Here is a 24,136-nt window from a genome sequence, read left to right as displayed (position 1 = left end):
ACTAATGGGCCCCCTGAAGCTGGTGGCCTTGACCTCCAGTCCTCAAGTCTGATGACAGAAGCAGTCATCATACAGAGTCTTACCTTTGAGGCTCAAAGGCGCGATCACTCCATGAAACACAAGGGGTAGCATGTCCTTCCTTCCTGGAGGGGAGACAAGGGAGATATGCCTGCCCACAGGCCTGCTTGAACCTTGAGTGTCACCCACAGTGCTTAGAAGAAAATCTTACAAGGCCTGCATGGTCTGCCATGGCCTCTGCGGCCCTGCCTCAGCCGACTCCAGGGCAACGGGAGCAGCCTGGTTTGCCCGAAGCTTGCTGTAGCACCATCTGGGCACACCAGGGTGGTTAGTCACCAGCCTCCAACCCCAGCCTTGGCTCAGTGCTATCTCAGGGCTTTTGCCCTGGATGGGCTTCCTCTGTCTACACCTGGCTGGCTCCTAGTTCCCCAGAGTCAGATCAGACCCCACCTTCTCACAGAGGCCTTCCTGGAGCACCGTAGCCTGGTCAGTCCCACGCCTAGCCCCACAGCTGGGAGCAAAGTCTTGCCAGAGCCAGTCGGTCCTCATCCGGGGGGGGGGGGGGGAGAGCTGGCCTGACTGCCCAGCATTGCCTCGCCTCCTCCCAGTTAGGGGAGCACTGGGGAAGGTGTAGACAAAGAATCCGCAGCCAGCCCAGGGCTGCTCAGTCCTGGCTGCGCATCACAATCACCTGGGGAACTTTTTAAAAAAGTACAAAGGTCTGGACTTCATACCATTTGAGGGCAGGGCCCTGTCATCTGCATTTTTAAAATCAGTAGTAGGAGAGTCTGGGTTCAGACCCCAACACAGACACCTACAGGCTGCGTGATCTTGGGAATGGCTTCCCCTCTGGGAATCTGAGCATCCACCTGATGAGAGGAGTGTTCACCTGGTGCTGTGAGAAGTAGAGTCTGTGCTCAGCTCCGGCTGGTGCTGCTGTAGCGTTTTCTGGAGCTGAATGGCTAGGTCATGGTCTTGGGGTACGTGGGGTTTTGAAACAGCACTGCCTTGCCATCCCAGCGGGGCTCCCCAGTCTCCCAGGTAAGTGTGGCCACACACAAGGTCTCACCAGCAGACTAGGTGCCCCTTCTCCCAAAGCCCAGTACTAGGGCATGGTTTGTTACGACCCTTCCACATTGTGTAATAGACACATCTGACTCCCTGACTGCAAGGTGAGAGCGGAGATGAGCTGAGAAATTCACCCATGTCCCAGGGCTCAGCATGAAGCCTGGCTCCACACAGGTGCTAATCTGTGATAAGGGAACTAACAATGCCCCTTGCCGTGTGAGCAGGATTGGTGGGTGGCTCCAGAGTGACCTCAGTGGCAGGACTGGGTTTCTGAGGTTTTCCCTTGACCAACCCACCCAGGAACGGTGCCCCTTGCAAACTGGATGTGTGTCCCAGCATGGCCTGAAGGGGGTTGAATTGGATCTATAGTTAGCTCTTCACCAACACCTATCATGAGGAACGCTGGCAGGTGTATAAATAGGAAATGGTGCTCAGAAGAGGGAGGGGACAAGTTCAAGGCTGCTGCCTTGCCACTCCGCCCACCATTTGCCTCCATCTCCCCTTCCCACTGTCTGCTCTGCAGGCTTCAGGTTCCAGCACCAGAACCAGAAGCAAAGGCTATTCAACCGGCTCCCATGTAGGAATAAGGTCATGTCCTTGTAGTAAACCCTTTATTACACAGAATCTCCTAGAGGTCCTACTGTACCCTGGCAGAAACAGCCCATAGGCTTCCTGCCCTGAGGTCATGTTGATGACATGGAAGGCCAGTGCCAGGAGTCTGGCCTCTGCCACTGCCTATCAGGACTCACAACAACCTGCTCCCAAGAGTCACCCCAGACACAATTACGGGCTCCACTTCAGCCAAGCCCAGTGTGGAAGGAGCCCTGGTAGAAACCCAGACTAGAGTTGCCCCATCAGGACACAGCATCATCTGGGCTAAGGAGACATCTTCCCAGCGCTACTCACACCTTTGTCCCCTGACTAGTAACGGTGGGCATGCTCTCACTTTCTGAATCTGACTGAATCTGCAGTAGCAGATTGTAGAGGTCTGTGTGATTGACTTGCCAACACCCATGACCCATCCAAACAGTTGCCCGAAGCCAGTCAGTCATCCCGCTGTCCTTGCCTGGGGCGTGTGGCCTATCCTGGCCAATGAGAGAAGTGTGAAAATCATTACTCCTGTTTACCCAGTAGCCCCATTTCTCCCCATTTCTTGTAGGGGAAGATTTTATACCCTGGTCTCTTTGTGGCTCAGTTGTTAACTGCTGTGGCGTCAGCCCCTGACTCATGGTGACCTCATGGACAAGGGCACAAAACTGGGCAATCCCAGCTCAGTTGTGGGTGTGGCCCATAGGATTCCCATTGGCTGATTCTCAGTCCAGCACCCGGCCTTTCTTCCCAAACCCTCTGGGTCTGGAAGCTCCTCTGAAACCCATTCAGGATCCCAGAAACACGCAAGCCTCCACGCCAGACAGGAGATGGATGTGCCAAGGTGCATTGGCCAGGAATCGAACCTGGGTCTCCCACCTAGAAGGTGAGCATTGTACCACTGAACCAGCACTGCCCCGCTGTGGGTGAGTGGGGCCGATGAGTCATGAGCACAAGTGATATGGGTCAGTCTAAACCAGAGCAGGTAACTGCTGGTGTGAACCCCTCCAGAGCTCTTTCCCCCTGGCATTAAGAATAAAATAATAATAATAATAAAAAAAAAAAAACACTGCCAACAAGTCAATTCCAACTCATAGTGACCCTCACTGGCTTTCCAAGGCTGTAAATCTTTATGGAAGTAGATTGCCACATCTTCCTTCTGAGGAGTGGCTGGTGGGTTTGAACCGCCAACCTTCCGTTAGCATTCAAATGCTTTAGGCACTGTGCCACCAGAGTTCCTTCTGGTACAGTCACTGGTAACATGCCCAGTGTACTTGATTTAGAGAGAAGGCTGGGAATGGGGTGTGGTGATAGGACCATTATATCAAGTCTCTGCCAGCCAATAGCTAGGAGAGGATGGATGAGACCAGGGGAAAGGGAACTGACCTAGTTTGGGTTCCCCAAAGCATACCCTGAGACAGGATGCTAATGTAGTCAGTTTACTGGGGAGATGAAGGCAAACACTGGTAGAGGAGAGAGAAAGTGAGACAGAAAAGTCAAGGCCTCCAGTAATGCAAGGGGGTTGTTACCAAGCAAGTTACTGCTATGGGCAACTGGAGCTTAATCCTGTGGGAACTCTGGGAGGAGACTGTGTGAAACACCCACATCAGAGTCATCCCACCTGAAGGGCGAGGGAACTCAGGTATTTATTCACTAGGGCCATTTGGTGAGGGAAGTCCCAGGTGTTAATGATGAAGTGTTGTGTGGGTGGACACAGGCACTTTTTAGGGCTTTAGAGGAAGCCCTCAGGTAAATCAATGCAGAGACTGCCTGTTGAACTTCACCTTGCAGGATATGGGCACCAACTGTCTGTGGCAGGAACTAACATCGACACAACTAACTAATGTGTGCTCTACAGATAACTACTTCAGACATTAACAACAGCCCCACAAGGCAACTTGTTAGCATCCAAATTCACAAGTGAACATTAGGAATTTGCCTTCAGCTGGCAAGATGGAAGAGCAGGGATTTGAATTCAGGTTGTCTGACTCTGAAGCCACTGTTTTCCCCACAAGCTATTCCAGACCCACCACCAATCTGTGAGTTTTCTGTACTTTGATCCTTGCTGTGATGCTGGAGGCTATGCCACTTGTATTTCAAATACCATAAGAGTCCCCCTTGGTGGACAGGTTTCAGCAGTGCTTCCAGACTAAGACCAGGAAGAAAGGCCTGTCAATCTGCTTCTAAAAATTAACCTATGAAAACCCTGTGGGTGTGGTAGTGAAGGTTATATGTCAACTTGGCTGGGCCTGGTTTTGAGTGGCTGGGCAGCTGGATGTAGTATTCCCCATGATAAGACTGGTAATCAACTCCATGCTGGAGTGAGCAGCTGAGTAGCTCCCTTAGGGATGTGGTCTGCTCCCAGTACATAAGGAGAAGCTTGAGGAATGGTCCATGCTGGAATCCTACATGTGGCTGAGTCGTTGTTCAGCAGCCTGCCATGGTGCCTGCCAATCTTGGGGCTCTTAATAGACTTGAATCAATGGCCTACCATGTAGTTTGGTAATAGTGGGACTGTGCCTTTTTACTTGTCGATCTTGGGTCTGTCAGCCTCAGCAGCCAGCAGCTGCCTGAGTGAAGAAAACCTCTGGCTTCAGTGAGCCGGGAGCAGGAGGCAGAGCTGAAGCCCAAGGTCAAGGGGCTTTCACCCAGCCCCTAGAACCTGGCACTTTGAACTCAGACTTCTAGCCTCTAAAACTGTAAGAGAATAAACTCCTGTTTGTTCAAGCCATCCCATTTGTGGTATCTTCTGTTAGAGCAGCACTGTTGTTGTTGTTGTTGTTGTTGTTTGCCGTCGAGTCGGCCCCGACTCATAGCGACCCCTCCTTGGGTTTCCGAGGCACTATCACTGCGGAAGTAGGACTGCCCAACCCTCCTTCCGAGGAGTGGCTGGTGGGTTTGAACCGTCAGCCTTCTGGTGAGCAGTCAAGTGCCTTAGGCACTATGCTACCAGAGCTCCTAGAGCAGCACTAGAGGACCAAAATAATGGGTCACAACAGAATGGTGTCCGATATAGTGCCGGCAGGTGAGCCCCCTAGGTTGGAAGGCACTCAAAATGCATGTGGTCTCAACAGTCTACAGTTGGACCAAGCATACCAACAGCTGTGAAGATGGGGCAAGACCAGGCAACGTTTTGTTCCTTTGCACACAGGGTCACTGTGAGTTGGAGCCAACTTCACAACAACATTCTAGGCCATGGCTAGGACCTCCCAACTTCTCGAAGAAGGAAAACCAAGCAGCCACTTCAGAGATCCTCAGAGCTGCCTGCTTTTGCCAATGGTCACTCTCTGGGGCCCCTGTTCTGTTGGCCCTTGGGTGCCCACTGAGATCCACAGCTGAAGCCTTTCCTTCGGCGACAGCAGCTTTTTGCAGTCTCTTCTCAAGAATGTTTTCTGCAGATGGCTAATGAATAACCCTTACATTTCCCAGGCAGAACTGCCTCTTTCTGAAGTAGTTTAAGATCTCTGCTCCTGATTGCAATTTTCGAAGAACTGATTTTGGCCACTTGGCTCTCATTTCTGAAGTGATCATGGGGTGAGGGTGGAGGAAAGTGAGGAGAAGGAAAGCGTTTGGGCTCCACTCTTCTACAGAAAATACAATCACAGGAGGCAATTTTTTAGGCGAACGGAATTGTCAGGTTAGAGGAAAGGCAGTGCCATTTTGTGGGGCACATGAGGCAGGCCTTCCGGTGGTCAGAATGTTCTGCTGCTTAATCTGGTTGCAGGGATCTGTCACACTTAAAAAGTAAATACTAAAAAGTGCATTGTCTCTAAGGTCGTTTCTGCTTACCTGGACAACCCTGCTGAGCTGGTCCTGGCTAGGTACAGGGGAAGGTGCCCCAACTTTGCACACGGAACTGAGAATTACACTTTAGGCCACCCCCTGCCAGGAGGCGCTGTGGCTTTAAGGCCATTAGAAGACTCACCTCAGGGAGGGACCTTGGCTTTGGGTGTCTCTGCTGTCTGGTTACACTCGACTCTCCCTGACTCCCGATATAGGAGCTTGGTGTGTTCCATGTGTTGAAGCTTCACTGAGCCCTCACCCAGGCCACCTCCAAGCTCTGTTCTTATCTTACTGTCTGATTCCCCCATGTAGTCAACAGGTGTGTGGAAATGGGGCTGAGGGTGAATCCCTCTAGAACATTACCCCTCCTCCCTGCAGGGTCCCCGAGAGAGAGAAAAGCAGGCACCAGGGCAGAGAGACTGACAAACTGGGCTAGGAGACCAGAGGGCCTGGCAAAGGACAGGGATTGTGTGCTCATCTGGGGGAGCATGTGTTGGGGGTGTCTGTGTGGGGGCTTTCCTTCAGGGGAGGAGATTGGGCTAATCCAAAGACACCTTCACATACTCAAATACAAACACACCTCATACACAAGTGTCCACTCATACATGTTCATGTTCATACATACACAGGTACATGTACACAGGTACCTTTCACATGTACATGTTTACAAACACTTATGCAAATACACACACACAACACACACACACACACACACACCCATGGAGTACTTGCTATGTGCCAATCACTATTGTGAACACTTAGTTGTATTAACTAATTTAATCCTTACAACAATCCAATGGGGAGCTCTGGTGGCATAGTGCCTAAGGTATTTGACTGCCAACTAGAAGGCTAGTGGCTCAAACCCACTAGCTACTCCTCAGAAGAAAGGTTGGGCAATCTACTTCCATAGAGATCCTGCCTCAGAAATCCAAGTAGGGGTCACTGTGAGTTGGAAATGACTCATATGAGGTCAATGGTATGATTATTTGGAAAAAAAAAAAAAAAAATTGAAGCCCAGCATGGGGCAGTGAATTACTTAATATACCTCTTCTAGCATGGTCTTTGTGACTCCCACCACATGACTGGGTGAGACTTTCAAATATGAGATGCTTGTGGCAACCAAGGGGGTTGGATAGCTTATTAATAGTGTAAATAAGATGTATGGCACCCTTGCAAGGTAGGACCATGCGAATAAGGTGTGTGGAACCCTAACATGGGGATTGGTCAATTTTGCCATCCAGTTAGGCTTAAAATGAGCCATCCCAGAGTCAGGAAGAAGGGGATCTCACTACCATCAAGAAAGAAGAGCGAGGACTCAAGATTCCAGTGCTGAGATGGCCGAGAGATGGCAGCAGCAGAGGCAGCAGAGGCAGCAGAACCAACAGAACCAAGAGACTGGCATGAGACAGAGTGGCAGGCTTCCTGGCCCACAGAGCAAGAAAGTTGAATGCCTTCAGTCAGGAGGCTTGTTGGCAGAGTGAGGTCCTCTGGGCACCTATCTGCAGAGTTAATTGTAACACTTGCCAGAACAGAGCAGAAGCCAGGCCAAGTGGCTGAGGGCCAAAGAGAGGCATGCCTTTGGGTATGGTTGAGGGGAGGCTGTCCTGACCAAAGAATTGTATCCTGAGTCATTCCTGAACCTGAATAGTAACCTGTTACTTCCCTAATAAACCTCATAATCGTGAGTATTGTCTGTGAGTTCTGTGTGGCCATTGCAACAAATTATTGAACCCAGCACAGAAGTAGAGGGTGCCATGGGAGAGACATTTGGTGTCAGAATTGGTAAAGAGGTTAGAGGGTGGCAGAAAGTCTGACCTCCACCTCATAGGAATCAGCCTTAGGCCATTGATGTTTGTCCTAGGCTGGATTCTCTAGAGAAGCAAAACCAGTGAGACTTACAGAGAGGAATTTATATCAAGGAAATGGCTCATGCTGTTGTAGAGGCTGGCAAGTCCTAAATCTGTCAAACATCAAGTTGGAGGCTTCTCTTGACTCATGCAGCTACAGGGGCTGATGACCCCAAGACTGGCAGGCAGTATTGCAGGCTGTTGGCTTTGGAGGCTGACGAATCCAAGATCAGGAGCTCTGGTGGTGTAGTGTTGTTGTGCCCAGATCTCGATTCCCCAAAAACCACCAAGGAGCCGATTCCACTGCAAAAGCATAGGGGTTGTTTATTCAAGCTCGAGCTCGGACCCTCAACCGTCACCGATGCAGTGGTTCAGGATTGAGAGCCCCGAACTCAGGGATAATGGGGTCTTTATAGAGGTCTCAACAGAAACAAGGAAGTTTCAATCAGAAAATTACAGGATTGGTTGACATTTTCCAAGTTACTAGTTGTTCCTACTTGATTGGCTCTGTCCAGTGGGCCGAAGCCACCAACTGTGGTTTCTAACTATTTTAGGTAAGGTATTTCTGTGCCATCTACTGATTGGTTGTTGCTAAGGAGTGTGTTTGAGAGTATCGATGAGGTAGTTAGGACTCTTTGTCTATGAGGTAGTTAGGACTCTTTGTGGTTTTCCAGTAAGTAGAGCACTAAAGCGTGAAGTACGTGCTAAAGCCTTTTGCACAAATGGCTACCTACTCAAAATGGTTACATATAGGCTGGTGGTTACATAGAAACATAATCTCATGCTCTCACAGCGTTTAAGGTATTTGACTGCTAACAAGAAGGCTGATGGTTCAAACCTACCAGCCACTCCTTGGAAGGAAGACTGGGCAATCTACTTCCATAGAGATACCATCTTGGAAACCCAAGGAGGGGTTACCATGAGTCAGAAATGACTCGATGGCAGTGAGTTTTTAGAGTTAGAATCTAAGATCAGCAGATGAAATGGCAGATTGTTGGACAACAGACTATGAAGGCAACAATCCCAAGATCAGCGAGCAATATGCCAGACCACTGGTTCAAATCCAGAAACTGGAGATGATGAGCTAGATGCAGGATCCAGATCCAGCAGGAAGCCAGAGAATTTCCCCAGGATGTCTCTCTCTCTATATATGAATATATATTGGAAGCAGGCTACACCCCTGAGGAAACTCCCTTTCAACTGATTGACTGCTTATAGCACATCTCCTGGTAGAGATGATTACATCGTATCAGATCTCATCAGGGGGGATGACTACATCATAACTGCCAAAGCACTGAGAACCATGGCCCAGCCAACTGATACACAACCTTAACCATCACAATGTTGTTTTGGATCCTCCTTCCCCTTGTGAAGTTAGAGGCAGTCAGAAGCCACCATGCCCTTTATGCACCCAGAGAGATTAAGTCACATGTCCACAAGAGAGCTGGGATTGGAACCCCAGCAGCCTGGCCTGAGAGCACATCCCTTCAATGCTACTTTCTATTCAAATACAAATGTATCATCCTATAAAGACCCTCAGATCTCCAGAGATGCACCCACACACACACACACGTGCACACACACACATGCGCACACACTCATTTCTGCTGGCTCTGATTCTCCAGGCTTCTCTGCCCGCAAGTGAATCTGGTAAAAAGGAGTGAGAGAATGCCTTCATGATGCCCATGGCATTAGCTGAGAAGCTGGGCTCTCCTCTCATTTACAACCAATCCAGCACCCTGCAGGGTGCTGTCTTCCTCATCCCCTAACAAATGAGAGGAAACCCCACCATATCCTGCCCCATATCCAGTACGACCCTGCATCACTAGTGAGGCAAGTAGGACATGCCTCATTGTTCAGTTAGGGAAACAGAGCCAGAGAGAAAAATAGTGGCCCAGAGGGATCCTGGGAGTTATGTGCAAGTGAGGCCCTGGAGTGCCCAGTCCCCGGGCCTGGGCCTCCTTCTCCCAGGGCACAGAATGTCCCTTTGAAGCACTCAAGCCGGAGCTGGCACAGAAGGAGAGGCACACAGGCAGTCCTGTGGGCCTGCCATGAACAGCATGAATGCCTCCACAGCAGCCCGAGGCAGGCAGGTGCTCAGGCAGGACGTCAGGCCCCAATTAGAGTGGTGCCATCGTGGAAGGTCACAACCCAGAGCAGGGTGCTGACACGCCAGGTCAGGGGCTGAGGTATGACATCACCTAATAAAAACCAGGCTCTGCAGGACACGCTTCCCGCTGCCTTCCTCTCTCTCGGAACCCAGCAGGGCCCAGACCCCACCAAGTGGCTGGCCAGTTCATGGCCACCCCGAGTGGCCCGGCAGTGGGCACGGCAGCCGGGGCTGTAAATCTCAGCTCCCAGTCCCAACTCTTGAGCTTCTCCTTCACCCTTCGTGTGGCTGGAGGTTTTATGGGAAAGCTGAAAATAAAAAAATAAAACAAAAAAATAAATTACTCGGGAATTTGTTTTTAATTAAGCAATAAGGCTCGATGGGCCCTGGCTGCCGCCTCATAAAGCCGCTCCCGGGGCGCAGGGAGGCATTTGGTCCAGATGAGTGCCTCAAATCAGCCTGGAATGTGATTAGATGATGACTCCCTGGAGTTCAGACAAGATGATCTTCCCCAGAGTTGTCTTATTGCGATTATAAAAAGTCTGCTGCCAGGAGGGGAGATGAAAAGGCCAATTCTGGCTGTCAGGGCAGATGTCAGGGCCTGAGCTGGGCCCCTGCACCCACCCTACCACATCGGCTCGAGTGGTGGACCCCGTGGTATCCTCCCCCACCACGCCCCCTCCCCTGCCCCCTCACAGCTCTGCTTGAGGGAGGCTCACCAGGTTGAATGGAAGCTCACATCTTTAAAAATAAATGTGTCCCCGGATGCAAGAAATAGGATGTTTTAGCAGGGAAGCAAGAGCCAAGGACGTGAGGAGATCTCACTTGGAGACACTTACTCCTCTCCTGCCAGGAGCAGCAAACCACCCTCACTCCCAGGGCAGCGCAATCCATCTCCCTAATGTTACAGACACTCAGCCATTAGAGTCTGAGAATTGTCAGCCTTCTCTCGCTCTCTCTAGCTCCTTCAGGGAAAGGAGTCTTGCTTTCTGGGTCATACGCTGGCCTATCCTTGGCCATGCTGGGTCAAGATAATAGGCTAAGGAAAAAGGAAACTACAGACACCAGACACACAAAGCTGGTCTATATAACAAAAAGCTGAGACGGAGAAAAGTCCCAAGGAAAATTTGAGGCAGTAGGAGACAATAGAGGCAGAGAAAGGGAGCCTCAGAGAGCCATCACATCTACCAGCAGTGACAGCGAGGTTTAAACGTTTGGTGAGCCTTAACAATGCATTTTTGTTTTTGGCATTTCCTCAAAAGACTGAGTATAGATTCAGGAGTACTTTAAATCGCTTTTTGATTATGGCTCTATCTTTCTTTGACTACAACATAGAGACTGGGCTGCTTAAACCAAACCCATTGCCATCAAATCGATTCCAACTCATAGCGACCCCCATTGGGTTTCCAAGGTGGTAAATCTTTATGGAAGTAGATTGCTCCGCCTTCCTTCTGCAGAGTGGTTGGTGGGTTTGAATTGCCAACCTTCTGGTTAGCAGTCAAATGCTTTAGGCACTGCGCCAGCTTAGGACCAGTTATATTTGGATTATATTAATGAGACTGAGGTGTCCCTGGGTGGTGCAAACTGTTACGTGTTCAGCTATTAACCAAAAGGTTAATTGTTTGAATTTAATTGTTTGAATCCATCCAGAGCTGCCTTGAAAGAAAGTTCTAGTTGTCTAATTCCAAAAGGTCACAGCCATTGAAAACCTTATGGAGCACAGTTCTACTCTGAAACACATGGGGTTGCCATCAGCCAGAATTGACCTGACAGCAATTGGTTTTAGTGGCAAGGATGCAGACAGGATTGGGAAAAGCTGGAGAGTTGAGAAGGGTCAGGCATAGGAATCCCTAGGGAAAAAATTTGGATTGACTCCATACGAAGAACTTGAATGACAGTGTAAGAATTAGCCAGAGAGTAACAGAGATAGACCCACATAAGACAAGGACACATGAGTACACACCAAGATATGAGGGCCAATTCTGCCCCTTTTACCTGGGTAACTTGGGGAGATCCTGTAAACAGTCTGAGTCTCACTCTCCTCACATATAAAATGAGATGAATCATGAGATTAATCATGGAGTTACCTGCATGGGGCTGTGGTAAAACTTGAGTGAGTTACATACAAAAGCACTTGGCACACTGCTATGCACATAGGAAATGCCCAGTAAATGGTCACTGATATTATTACTTTAATATAAAGCTGTAGACACTTTAAGGTGCTTATGGCTGTAAAGGTTGTGTGTCAGTTTGCCTGGGCTGTGGTTTTGAGTGGCTGGGAAACTGGGTATAGTTATTACCCAAGATGAGATTGTAATTACCTCCATAGTAGAATCTGCTATGAGCAATGTAGTTGCCTTCAGGGGTGTGGTCTGCTTCCAGTAAATACAGAGAGGCTTTGAGAAAGAGCTCTAGCTTTTTGACACATCTGGGTCCCACATTTGGCCAAGTCTTCATCTCAGTGGCCTGCCGTGTTGCCTGGTGATTGTGGGACTGTGCCATTTTACCTGCTGACCTTGGGTTCATCAGCCTCACCTGCCAGCAGCTTCCTGAGTTAGCAGATGCCTCTAGCTCCAGTGGGCCTGGAATAATAGGCAGAGCTGAAGCCCAAGGTCGAGGGGCTTTCACCTGGTCCCTGGAGCCAGCACTCTGAATTTGGACTTCTAGCCTCCTAAACTGTAAGGGAATAAATTCCTGTTGGGTAAGCCCTCCACTTTTGGTATTTCTGTAAGAGCAGCACTAGAGAACCAAGACAGTGCTCCAGCTCAACCACTGTTTTTCAAGGGACACAAACCCTGGCTTACAGGTCACAGGTTATACCTCTGTGACCCCAAAGGCCACAAGACCTTTTTGGTCTTCCTTGAAGCCACTCCTGGATATTGGAAGAGTTCTCTCCCCTTGGTACTGTGCTCTGTGACATGAGAAATGGAGAATGGGGTGAAAAAGATGGAGTTCAGCAGAAACTCACTATATCTTTTCAGGCTAGAAAAGAATTTCCAAACAAAGTAATAGAAAAAGATATTCCAGACTAGTGCTAAGAATATGGGGAGAAGGAGTATAATGATATTAATTTTTAAAAAAATAGTATTCAAGATAAAATACATTTAAAAGGATCTTTCATTTTGATAAAATGAATAATTCATCAAAAAATATAACCTCCCAGTTAACAGTTAGAGAAAATTGACTAAGTTAATGACATGATAGGTACTTCAAAAGAAAATGATTTTAATTCAATGGGCAAAGAAAATTAATAAAATGATTAAATGTTTTTCCAAAACTGACTCTTATGTGTCCAGAGACAAGCGTAAAGACAAGGATGTCATAGCAAGCAGTCACACATTCTGTCTGAAAGTCCATGCCTTCTCAAAGCAACATGACTCAATCCTTGTTCAGTCTAAGAATTTTTGACTGGTTGCAATTCTAACCTACGGTTTGTTAAATGGAAGATAAAACATTTTAATAACTTCAGTTTTAAAGATTAAGTCACCTTTTTCTTATGTTTTTCTGTTCTTTTTTTCTGATTGTCTCCATCTGATAGTGGTTATCCTCAGATAATGTAATGAATGGAAACACAGCTGTTCTCTAAGGTTTAATTTCATTCTACAGCAGAAAACATCCAAGGGATGCCATGTATGGTAGACATATGCAAGCACTTTCAAACGCAGTTATGATGCCAAACATCAAGAGAGACTCCTCTTAAAGAAAACACCTTATGGATGTAATGAAGTTCCTGGATGGTGCAAATGGTTGGTGACCTGGCTGCTAACCAAAAGGTTGGCAGTTCAAGTCCCCCCCGAGGTGTCTTGGAAGAAAAGCCTGATAATCTATTTCTGAAAAAAATGGGCCAATGGAAATGCTGTGGAGCTAATTCCACTGTGACACACATGGAGTCCCCATGAGTCTGAGTTGACTCAGCAGCTGGTCTTTACTGGTATGAATGTAACAGGTGTAGTGAAAACTTCAGGCAGCAGTCAACCCTCTTTGACATCTGAACATCCAAACCATTCCTTATTATCATCCCCTGACTCTTGCCTGTGCTCCTAAGAGAGACACAACTCAAATCCACACAAAACAAATATTGAGCAGCTACTAAAAGTGTGTATCATGGGGAAGGGAACCAACTGTCTGTCCTCTGGGCCCTACAGTCTCCACAGAGACAGAATCAGAGAGAAAAATTGTAACACCCAGTGATGGACAACACCAGGGATCTGCACCATGCTACAGGAGTGTGGAAGAAGAGTGAAAAAGCACACCCAACTCACAAAGATTCTCAGCAGAAACGAGAGGAGCCTGAAATCAGCCTTCACTCAGCTGCCAATCTGTGCCCTGCAGAGACAGAGGAGGTACCTTTTTCTAAATTATCAGTTAGGAGTCAAGAGGACCCTGGTGGTGGTAATAGCATCGATCTGAGGCCTAAAGGCTGAACCGGCCAGGTGAAACTCAGAGGAAAGAGCAACCAGGCAGAGGACACAGCAATGATTCAGAGACAGAGAGCCCACATTAGCTGGGGAAACATTGGAAAGAAAGACGATTTAGATGTTGACTCTTGTGTCAAAGAAAACCCAACAATCAAGTCAACTCTGACTCATGGTGACCCCAGGTGTGTCAGAGGAGAACTGTGCTCCATGACGTTTTCAGTGGCTGATTTTTCAGAAGATCTCCTGGCCTTTCTCCCAAGGTACCTCTGAGCAGACTTGAACCCTCAACCTTTTGGTTAGTAGCCGAGTGTGTTATCCATCTGCACCACCAAGGGTCTCCTCATGTCAAAGAACCACTCGAAATTTCACTATCAGACCTCTGATCTTCAAAGCATCTGAGGGGGTGAAGGAGGAGCAACCTCGGAGCTATAGGTGTGTGTGTGTGTGGAAACCACAGCTCTCCCTGACAACCCAAACCTGGATCCAAGGTAGCTACCGGGGGGGGGGGGGTGGCAGCCAATATGGCTGTGGCAGCTGGGCTATTTGGCACAAAATGTGCCCCAGGTCCTCCTTCCTCTGAGGGTTTGTCATTGACAACTCTTGCTCCCTCTCCCACTGAAGCCTAGGGGTGAGGAAGAACCCTGGTCACCCACTGCACTCCAACCTGAGAACAATTACAGGTCCCTCCCTTGATGGCCCATATCCCAGCTGAGACAAGATTCCAACATTGAAAGAAGAACTTCCCCAAGGCTGGGCAGGAACAAAAGAGAAATAAACGTAGAAGATGTTAGCATAATAGCTTCACTCTCCACCTGATGAGCCAGGCACTGGACCAAGCATTGGATAGAGCTGTAACAGTCTAACCTGATTTACTTGGTAACTTTGTTAAATTCTTTCAGATAGGGTTTCTCAACAGTGAGTGACACTATTAACATTGGGAGCTGGGTAATTTTTGTTATGGGGTTGTTCTGTGCATTGTAGGACACTTAGCAGCACCCCTGACCTATGCCCATAGATGCCAGTAACACCCTCTCCTCAAATTGTGACAACCAACAATATCTCCAGGTATTTCCAAAAGTTCCTTGGGGTGCAGGATTGCCTCCAGTTGAGAAGCATTGATTTTGGACATGAGTCACATCAGAAACATCTCCAGGGTGTTCTCAAGGGAGTGAGGAGCCTGACCTGCCAGTACAAGCCTCAGGGCTGATTTGGGCAATGAGAGGTCCTATCATAAATCAAAGAGGCAGGGGTAATAAAAAGGTCTCCACTAACCTTTGAGCTTCCCCTCTAGACTGATAATTTAGAAATTATCTGATAATTTAGAAAAAGTTACCTCCTCTGTCTCTGCAGAACTTCCCCAAGGCTGGGCAGGAACAGAAGAGAAATAAACTTAGAATATGTTAGCATCTTGATGATGGGCTCAACTATAGCAGGGATCATGGAGCTGGCGTGGGATCGGGCAGTGTTTCATTCTGCTGTGCATGGGATTGCTATGAGTCAGAAATGACTCAATGGCACCTAACAACAACAACTGTCTCTGCAGGGCACAGATTGGCAACTGAGTGAAGGCTGATTTCAGCCCTCTTTCACCTCTACTGAGAATCTTTGTGCAGTTAACAACCTGCCCAAATGTATGCAATGACCTTGAAAAGAAAGCTCCCCCATCAAGCTCAATTGGCATGCAACATAAAAATATTGTTCTACATCGTACTTCGGTGAACAGCAATTGGGGTCTTAAAAGTTTGCTCGGCCATCTAAGATGCAACAATTGGTCTCTCCTTGTCTGGAGCAAAGAAGAATGAAGAAAATCGAAAACACATGGAAATAATTAATCCAAGGGACTAGTGCACCATGGGAACCTCAGCCTAAATGACCCTGAGACCAGAAGAACTAGATGGTGCCCAGCTACTACTGTCAACCACTCAGGGACCAAAATAGGAGATCCTAGATAGAGTGGAAGAAAAATGTGGAACAAAACTCAACACCATCAAAAAGACCAGGCTTACTTGTCTGATAGAGACTGGTAGAACTCCGGAGACTATGGGCCTTCGTCACCCTTCAGGCCTGGAATTGAACTCACTCCCACGGCTTCCAGCCAAATAATAGGGCTACAAGGCCAACAATACACCAGGTAGGTACACTCCTTAGAACAATCAACCATGGGAGATAAGAAGGGCAGCATTTGCACAGGGAGATAGCTCAGAGGCCAGGAATGCATAGGAAAGAAAAACATAGTGAAAAGGGAGGAAATGAGAAGAGAGCTGTTACATTTTGGGGATTGCAAATAATGTCATGAAACAAAATGTGTAGGAATGGTTGAATGGAAAATGAATTTGTTCTTTAAACTTTCACCCAAATCACATTTTAAAAAGAAAGAAAAGAAAGCTCCCCTGTGGAGCCAACTGGGTCAAGTCCCAAACCAAAAGAAAATGAATAAGCTGGGTTTTAGTCAGATACAAAACTGCACACTGGGAAAGTCTCCTTTATGAGTTACATGACAGTGTTTTTCTTTTAATGTAAATTGGGTAAAGGACTTGGGCTTCAGGTACCCAGGAGCCTTTAACCAGGTGGCACCTTCTCTCTGACTGACAGTGACTGTAGCCACAGGGTGCATGTGATAATGATCATTCCACTGGGCAGGGAATGGGGGCTCAGGGCAGCCTTGTTACCAGAATGAAAACCAGAAAGGTCTCACTTTCCGGAAAGGAAAATAGATATCCCAAATTACCCCCTCGTCACGACACAGAAAATAGTAATAGAACAGCTAGTCCTTTTACACAACTTGCTGTGTGCTTGGCACTGCCTAGATACTTCTCATGTATTAATTCATCCACTCTGAGCTAGGCTGCCATCTCCACCTTGAAGATTCTGCAAATTCAGACCTTAACGTCATGCACAGGCCCCTTAATCTTGAGGTGCTCAGAAGCCCTCAGCCTGTCTGCAACTGACTGCAAGGCTTTTAAGAAGCTTAGAGGCCTGAAAAGGTCCCTGGGTGGTACAACTTGTTTGCACTCCACTACTGACCTAAAAGTTGGCCATCAGAATCTGCCCAGCTGCACTACAAAAGAAAGGCCTGGCTATCTGCTTCCATAAAGATTACAGCCAAGCAAATGCTATGAAACACAATCCTTATCTGACACACATGGGGTCACCATAAGTCAGAATCAACTCCCCAGCTGCAGCATTGATGTTTTGGATTAGATGGCTGAGACAAAACAGCTGAGGGAGATGAAAGTTCCAGCTCTGGGGGACAGGAGAGGCAGGACAGGGATTTTCAGATGAGCCTTTGGCTACTGTGTTTGTTTTTTTTTTTTTCTTGGCCTGTTTCTTTTAACCACACAATTTAATTTGATGAAACACTTGTTGGTTTTGTTGTTACTTGTTTTACAGCAAATATTTAAAAATATATAGAAGTGGAAGGGAAAACCACCACTACAATATAACCAGCTTTCTTCTTGTTCCTTAGAAGTGGATTCTGACTTCAGCTTTGAGGGCAGACTGCATCTTCATTTTTGAAATACACACACACACACGCACACATACACGTTTTAAAGAGCCTTTGGGTAATGCAAAAGCCCATCCAGACACTGTGGCTAAACTTCTCTGCATAATCAACAATTGCCCCATCCGGGCTGGGATGGCATCCTCTGAAGTTTGCTGCTCTGGAGGACAACAGGAGTCAAGGCAGGATTCCGTACAAGGGCAGTAGTCAGAGAGATCCAACTTACAGCAGCAAAAAAATATTGAGAGAGGAGTCCCTGGTGGTGCTCAGGCATTTAGCTGCTAACCAAAAAGGTTGGTGGTTCAAACCCATGAGCGGCTCCATGGGAGAAAGATGAGGCAGTCTGCTTCCGTAAAGATTGACTGACTTGGAAACCCTATGAGGCAGTTCTACTCTGTCCTGTAGGGTTGCTCTGGGTTGGAATTGACTCCGTGACAGTGAGTTTTTGGTTAGAGGCACCTTGAAAGAAGGGCCTGGTGATCTCCTTCTGAAAATCAACCATTGAAAATTCTGTGGAGCACAGCTCTGCTCTGACACACATGGGGTCATGACTGGAAATCATGCCAACTGTTTATATATATGGGGAGAAGGGGTCTTGGTGGCACAGTACTAAGCACTCTGCTGCTATCTGAAAGGCTGGAGGTTGAAAACCACCAGCAGTTTCACGGGAGAATGATGGCAGTCTGCTTCAGTAAAGATAACAGCCTTGGAAACCCTGTAGGGCACTTCTACTCTGTCCTATAGGGTCAAGATGGGTCAGAATCAACTAGATGCATGTTTGTATGGGGGGGGCAGGGAAGGGCCTTGGGCCCCAAGACACTGGCAAAACCTGAATCTACTGTTTTATTCTAAGGTTTCTGTGTGTAATTCCTTCTATTATCATCACACTTTCTGGAAAGGCCTGTGAGCTGTTACAGGCTTCTGAGGTGTGAATTGACAGTCAATGTCTCAGTGTATTTGTACGTTCTGTAAGAATCCCCGGGTGCATAGCTGAGCTGACAAGGGACAAGGTGGTACTCATTTCTTGGCACAGCCAGCTACCCAGAGGGATTGAATAGTTGGAACTGTGGGCTTGGGATCCTGGTTGCAGGAGACATTAAGCTCAATTGGCATAACATACTGCATAAAAACATTGTTCCACATCCTACTTTGGTGAGGAGCAACTGGGATCTTAAAAGCTTACAAGCTGTCATCTAGATGCAACAATGGATCTCTCTCGTCCAGAGCAAAGAAGAATGAAGAAAACCAAAGACGCATGGAAACAATTAGTCCAAGGGACTGGTACACCATGTGATCCTCAGGCTATATGACAATGAGACCAGAAGAACTAGATGGTGCCCAGCTACCACTGTCAACCACTTGAGAGGGGATCTATGTAGGAGATCCTGGATAGAGAGGGAGAACAATGTGGAAGAAAACTCAAAATCGTTAAAAAAAAAAAAAATGCAGGGGGAACACAGGTTTGCTGGTCTGATGGAGCTTGGTGGAACCCCTGAGACTATGGCCCCTAGCTGCCCTTCAGGTCTGGAATTGAACCCACTCCTGTGGCTTCCAGCCAAACAAAAGACAGGCATATGAGCTGAAAATTTATGTTAGGCAGATATACTCCTTGTATATCAATCATGGGGGAACAGAAAAGCTATGCGTGCATAGGGAGACAGCTCAGGGGTCAGGAGTCCATGGAGGGAAGGACACAGGGAAGAGGTAACTATGGGGAGGAAGTGGGAGAGGAGCTGTTGCATTGTGGGAAATTGCACTCAATGTCATGAGACAAAATGTATGTGAGCTGCTGTATGGAAAGTGAATTTGCTCTGTAAACTTTCACACAAATCACAATAAAAATTAAAAAGAAACTCAGTGTCTCTCCATTTGCTAAATCTACTGGCCTCTACTTCCTATAGGGGCTCGGCTGTAGACTGCAGGCAAAACACCAGGGTGTACTCCTCAGTCACCAAGTGGGCAGTGGATGGCAGTGCCCCTCTGGATGGCTGTGCAGTTGGGTGACTGAAAGGCCCGCCATCGATAGGTAGGCAGGAGAAGAGCACATGGGTCCTAGGTATAACTTGGTACTGGCTTCAGTAGGGAATGAGAAAAAGAAAAAAAACAAAAACGCAGTCGCCATTGAGTCCATCCTGATTCATGGGGACCCCATGTGTGTCAGAGGAGAACTGAACTCTGTAGGGTTTTCGGTGGTTGATTTTCGGGGAGTAGGTTGCCAGACCTTTCTGCGGAGGTGCCTTTTGGTTAGCTGCCAAGCCTGTTAACCGTTTGCACCACCCAGGGACTACCCATAAGGAATAAAACCAAAAAAACCAAACCCACTGCCATCAAGTGGATTCCAAATCATACCGACCCCCATCCGGTTTCCAAAGCGGTGAATCTGTGCTGACGTAGATTGCCTCGTCTTCCTTCTGCAGAGCGGCTAGTGAGTTTGAACTGCCAACCTTCTGGTTAGCACACAATTGCCTTAGGCACTGCCACCACCAGAGCTCCTCAAGGAATAGGAACGATTTTTACCTCTAGGATGTAGCATTATTATTATTTTCATTATAGAGAATAGAAATCAAAGCACAGTGCGCCTTTAGGTGGGGAAGCATTCCTACATTTTTTTCAGGGCACACCCTAGTCATCGTCCATTTTCTAAATCCCTAAACATGGCCGGAGAAAGTTAGAGTAATTGGCGACCATGGTTGTTCTGCCTTCTCGCTCTAGCTTTGTTTCCCAGCCAAGAAAAATCAAAACAACAAAGCCAGGTGGTTTTTCCTGCCTTTGGTGAGAAAGCCGAGTGTGGGAGACAGTAGTCATATCTGTATCTGTTCCCAATGTCGCTGATAATCTCAGTCTATTTTTCTGTTTTTCTGCAGTGGGAAGGTGTCGCTGCCTTCTCCTCCCAGGCGTTTGCCCTCTTGTTCTTGGTCCTCCCTCCCCGTTCGGCCGTGTGGAGGTGAGGAGTCCGGGGAAACGTTATGAACCAGACTCATTGCTGGAATCTTGTTTCTCTTAACTCTCCTTGCTCCTTTAGAAAGATTTTTGGCATTATATTTTGCCCTTGCCTTTGTAAGACAATTTATTTTTATTTTTTTCTGGTTTTATTTTTCTTCGTTTGCTTTAGGAAGTTTCTTGGCTTTTGTTTTTCCTTTGTCTTCGATTTTGCTAAATTATTTTTACTTATCCAAGGTTCTGTTTGTTAAAGTTTGAGGGAGGGAACCTCTGGGGTCCAGCTTCCTCCCTCTGCCTTCTTATCCGGGGAATTCCCCCTGTGGTTTTGGAAACAGGAGGGGAAATTCTGATCCTTGGCTTCTTAGTCAGGAAACAAGCGGAAGAATCCCCAGGAGGATGTGAAAGGCAACTTTAAGCATAGTGGGGTGGGGGGAAGTTTTGACAACAGACCATTGCTGTTTTTCGTTTTCGTTTTTTGTTGGTCATGTGCCAGCCTTACCATACTTGCTATATTTGAACCCATCGTTGACACTCAGTGAGTGTCAATCCATCTCATTGAGGACCTTTCCCTTTTTCGTTGACCCTCCACTTTACCAAGCATGATCTCTTTCTCCAGGGAATGGTCCCTTCTGACAACATGACCAAAGTAGAGGAGACAAAGTCTGGCTGTTCTCGCTTCCAAGGAGCATTCCAGCTGCACTTCTTCCAGGACAGATTTGTTAATGCTTAGATGGCCAGCAAGCCCGGGCTCTCAGACTTGGCCATTTATTTTTAAAATCCAACACAAAAGTTGTGTAACCACAACCACAACCATAATCAAGATACAGAAGTTTCTAATGTCCCAAAAATATCCCTTATCATGCTGCGCCTTTGTAGTCATCCCACCCCTAACATAACAACCACTGATCTGGTCCCCATCCTTACATTTTTGCCTTTTGCAGAATGTCAAATAAATAGAATCATACAACAAGTAACCTTTGAAGTCTGGCTTCTTTCTTGTAGCATCATGTATTTGAGACTCATTCATGTTTCTGAGTACTTTGTTCCTTTTATTACTAAGTTCCTTTTTATTCCATTGTATGGATGTATCATACTTTGTTTATCCATTCACCAATGGACTTTTGAATCATTTCAATATTTTGTTTTTATGAATAAAATTGTAATAACCATTTGTTAGTAGGTTTTTGTGTGAACAAAAGTTTTTTTGTTTTGTTTTGTTTTTCTAATTTCTCTTTGGTAAAAACCTAGGAGTAAGATTGCTGGGTCATATATAGTGAAAGTGTGTTTAACTTTGTAAGAAATTGTCGAACTATTTCCCAAGTGACTGTACCACTTTACACTCCTAATAACAACATATGAAAGTCCCAGTTGTTCCACATTAATGAGCAGATGGGCCGGGACTTAGTTTTTTGTTTTTTTTTTTTTTCCAACTAGGGATATGCAATGTCTAAGGATATTTAGCATCTTTTCATATGCTTGTTTGCTATCCACGTATCTTCTTTGATAAAGTATCCGTTAGAATATTTTGCCCATTTTTTTAAAAAACTTTTTATTTTGATTTGAGTCCAGTTTTACAAAGCAGATTCCTTTTACATTCAAGAGTTCCTACACATTTTGTTTTGCAACACTGATTACAATCCCCGCAATGTAACAGCTCTCCCCTCTCCTCCTCCCAGTGGTTACCCCTTCCCTGTGTCCTTTTAACCTACGCCTTCCTGCCTGCCTAGATCACCCCTGTGCAAATGCTGCCCTTCTGATCTCCCATGGTGGACTGGTCTAAGGATCATATCTCCCTGGTGGAGTTGTTCGTCTCAGAGGCCTGTCCATTTTTTGGCTGAGAGTTAAGACACGGGAGTGAATTTAATTCCAGGCTCAAAGGGTGACTCAGGGCCAGAGTCTCAGGGGTTTCACCAGTCTCTATCAAATCTATAAGCCTGATCTTTTTTACTTATTTTTTTAATTTCCACAACATTTTTATTGATGAAAGTCAAAATATAATCATTGGATGCATTTTTTTTTTCACTTTTTTTTTTTAATTGTGATTTGGGTGAAAGTTTACAAAGCAAATTCATTTCCATTCAACAGTTGATACACATTTTGTTTCACAACATTGCCTGAAATCTGCATAATGTAACAGCTCTCTTCCCACTTCCTCCCTGTGGTTACCCTTTCCTGTGTCCTTCTTTCCCATACATTCCTGCCCTCTGAGCAAATACTGCCTTTCTGATCTCCCTTGGTTAATTGTTCTAAGAAGTGTACCTGCCTGGTGTAAATGTTCACCTTATACACCTGTCTATTGTTTGGCTGAGAGCCACAAGAGTGAGTTCAATTCCAGACCTGAAGGAAGGGTTACTAGGGGCCAGAGTCTAAGCATGGTCTTTTTTATTATTTTGAATTTTTTTCCACATTTTTTTCTCCCACTCTATCCAGGATCTCCAATTTTGGTCCCTTTCTGAGTGGTTGCCTTGGTAGCAGGCACCATCTAGTTCTCCTAGTCTCAGGGTCATGTAGGTTCCTGGGGTCCATTAGTCCCTTGGACTAATTGATTCCATACATCTTTGATTTTCTTCACTCTTTGCTTCAGATGAGGAGAGAACAAAAGTTGCGTCTTAGATGGCCACTTAAAGCTTTTAAGACCCAGTCCCTAGTCACCAAGGTAGGATTGTGTGTACCATGTTGTGCCAGTTGAGCTTGATGTCCCCGTGACCATGGTCCTGAGCCCAAGGGCCCAGTGATTTATTACTTCAAGGCATTTGGTTGTGGCTGAGATGTTATCCTAACTTTGTCTCCTGTTAGCTCTATAATGTATATGGACATTTTAACAGTGCATACAAAATGTATGTAGGAGTCTGCCCAACCTATGTTTGGTCATGGGTATATTCCCATTCACCTACCCATACCTGATCTACTTGCCTGTCTACCTATGTATCCACCCATAGATTACTGTTTGCTGTTACTGATGATGCACTATTGTGTGTGAAATATTTACCTTTGTTGTGTGTCCTTCTTGTGCACCTCTATGTATCTCTCTTTTCCTTAGTGATATTGTGCTGGTCACACACTCTTCTTATATTGCCTTTCTCTTTACCCAAATCAACACATGCTTCTTAACTCGTAAGTAATTTTCCCTTCCCTCCTGTCCTGGTTACCTAGTGCTGCTGTGACAAGAACATGCCACAAATGGGATGACCTTAACAAACAGGAGTTTATTCTCTTACAGTTCGAGAGGCTATAAGTTCAAGTTCAAAGTGTCAGGCTCTAGGGGCTGGGTGAAAGCCCCTCAGCTTTGGGCTTCAGCTCTGCCTCCAGCTCCCGGCCCACTGAAGTTAGAGGCTTTTCTCACTCAGCTGCTGGCTGCTGAGGCTGAGAAGCCCCAAGGTTGACAAGTAAAAAGGCACAGTCTCGATGTTACCAAACCACACAGTAGGCCATTAATTCAAGTCCATTGTTAGTTCCCAGGTTGGCAGAGCATGGCAGGCTGCTGAACAACGACACAGCTACATGCAGGGCTCAAGGTGCCATAAGCTAGAGACGGTTCCCAAAGCTACTACTTGTATATGGGAAGCAGACCACATACCCAAAGGCAGCTACTCAGCTGCTCACAGTAGATTCCACCTTGGAGCCGATTACCAGTCTTATTATGGGGAATAGTACATCCAGCTGCCCAGCCACTCAACCAGGCCTAGCCAAGTTGACACACAAACTTAACTATCACACCTCCCCTCCCATCCCCGATAACCAGGAAAGAAAATTTCCTTCCCTATGTAAACCTTTTCTTTACTTTTTATAATAATGGACTCATGCAGTATTTGTCCTGCTGTGATTGACTTACTTCACTCAGCATAATGTCCTCCAAGTTCAT

This window comes from Orycteropus afer, unplaced genomic scaffold (assembly GCF_000298275.1).
Source record: "Orycteropus afer afer isolate SDZICR_OR568_19922 unplaced genomic scaffold, OryAfe1.0 scaffold00009, whole genome shotgun sequence".
Taxonomy (NCBI): Eukaryota; Metazoa; Chordata; class Mammalia; order Tubulidentata; family Orycteropodidae; genus Orycteropus; species Orycteropus afer.
The sequence above is the reverse complement of the archived record's forward strand: the minus strand, read 5'-3'. Positions refer to the sequence as shown.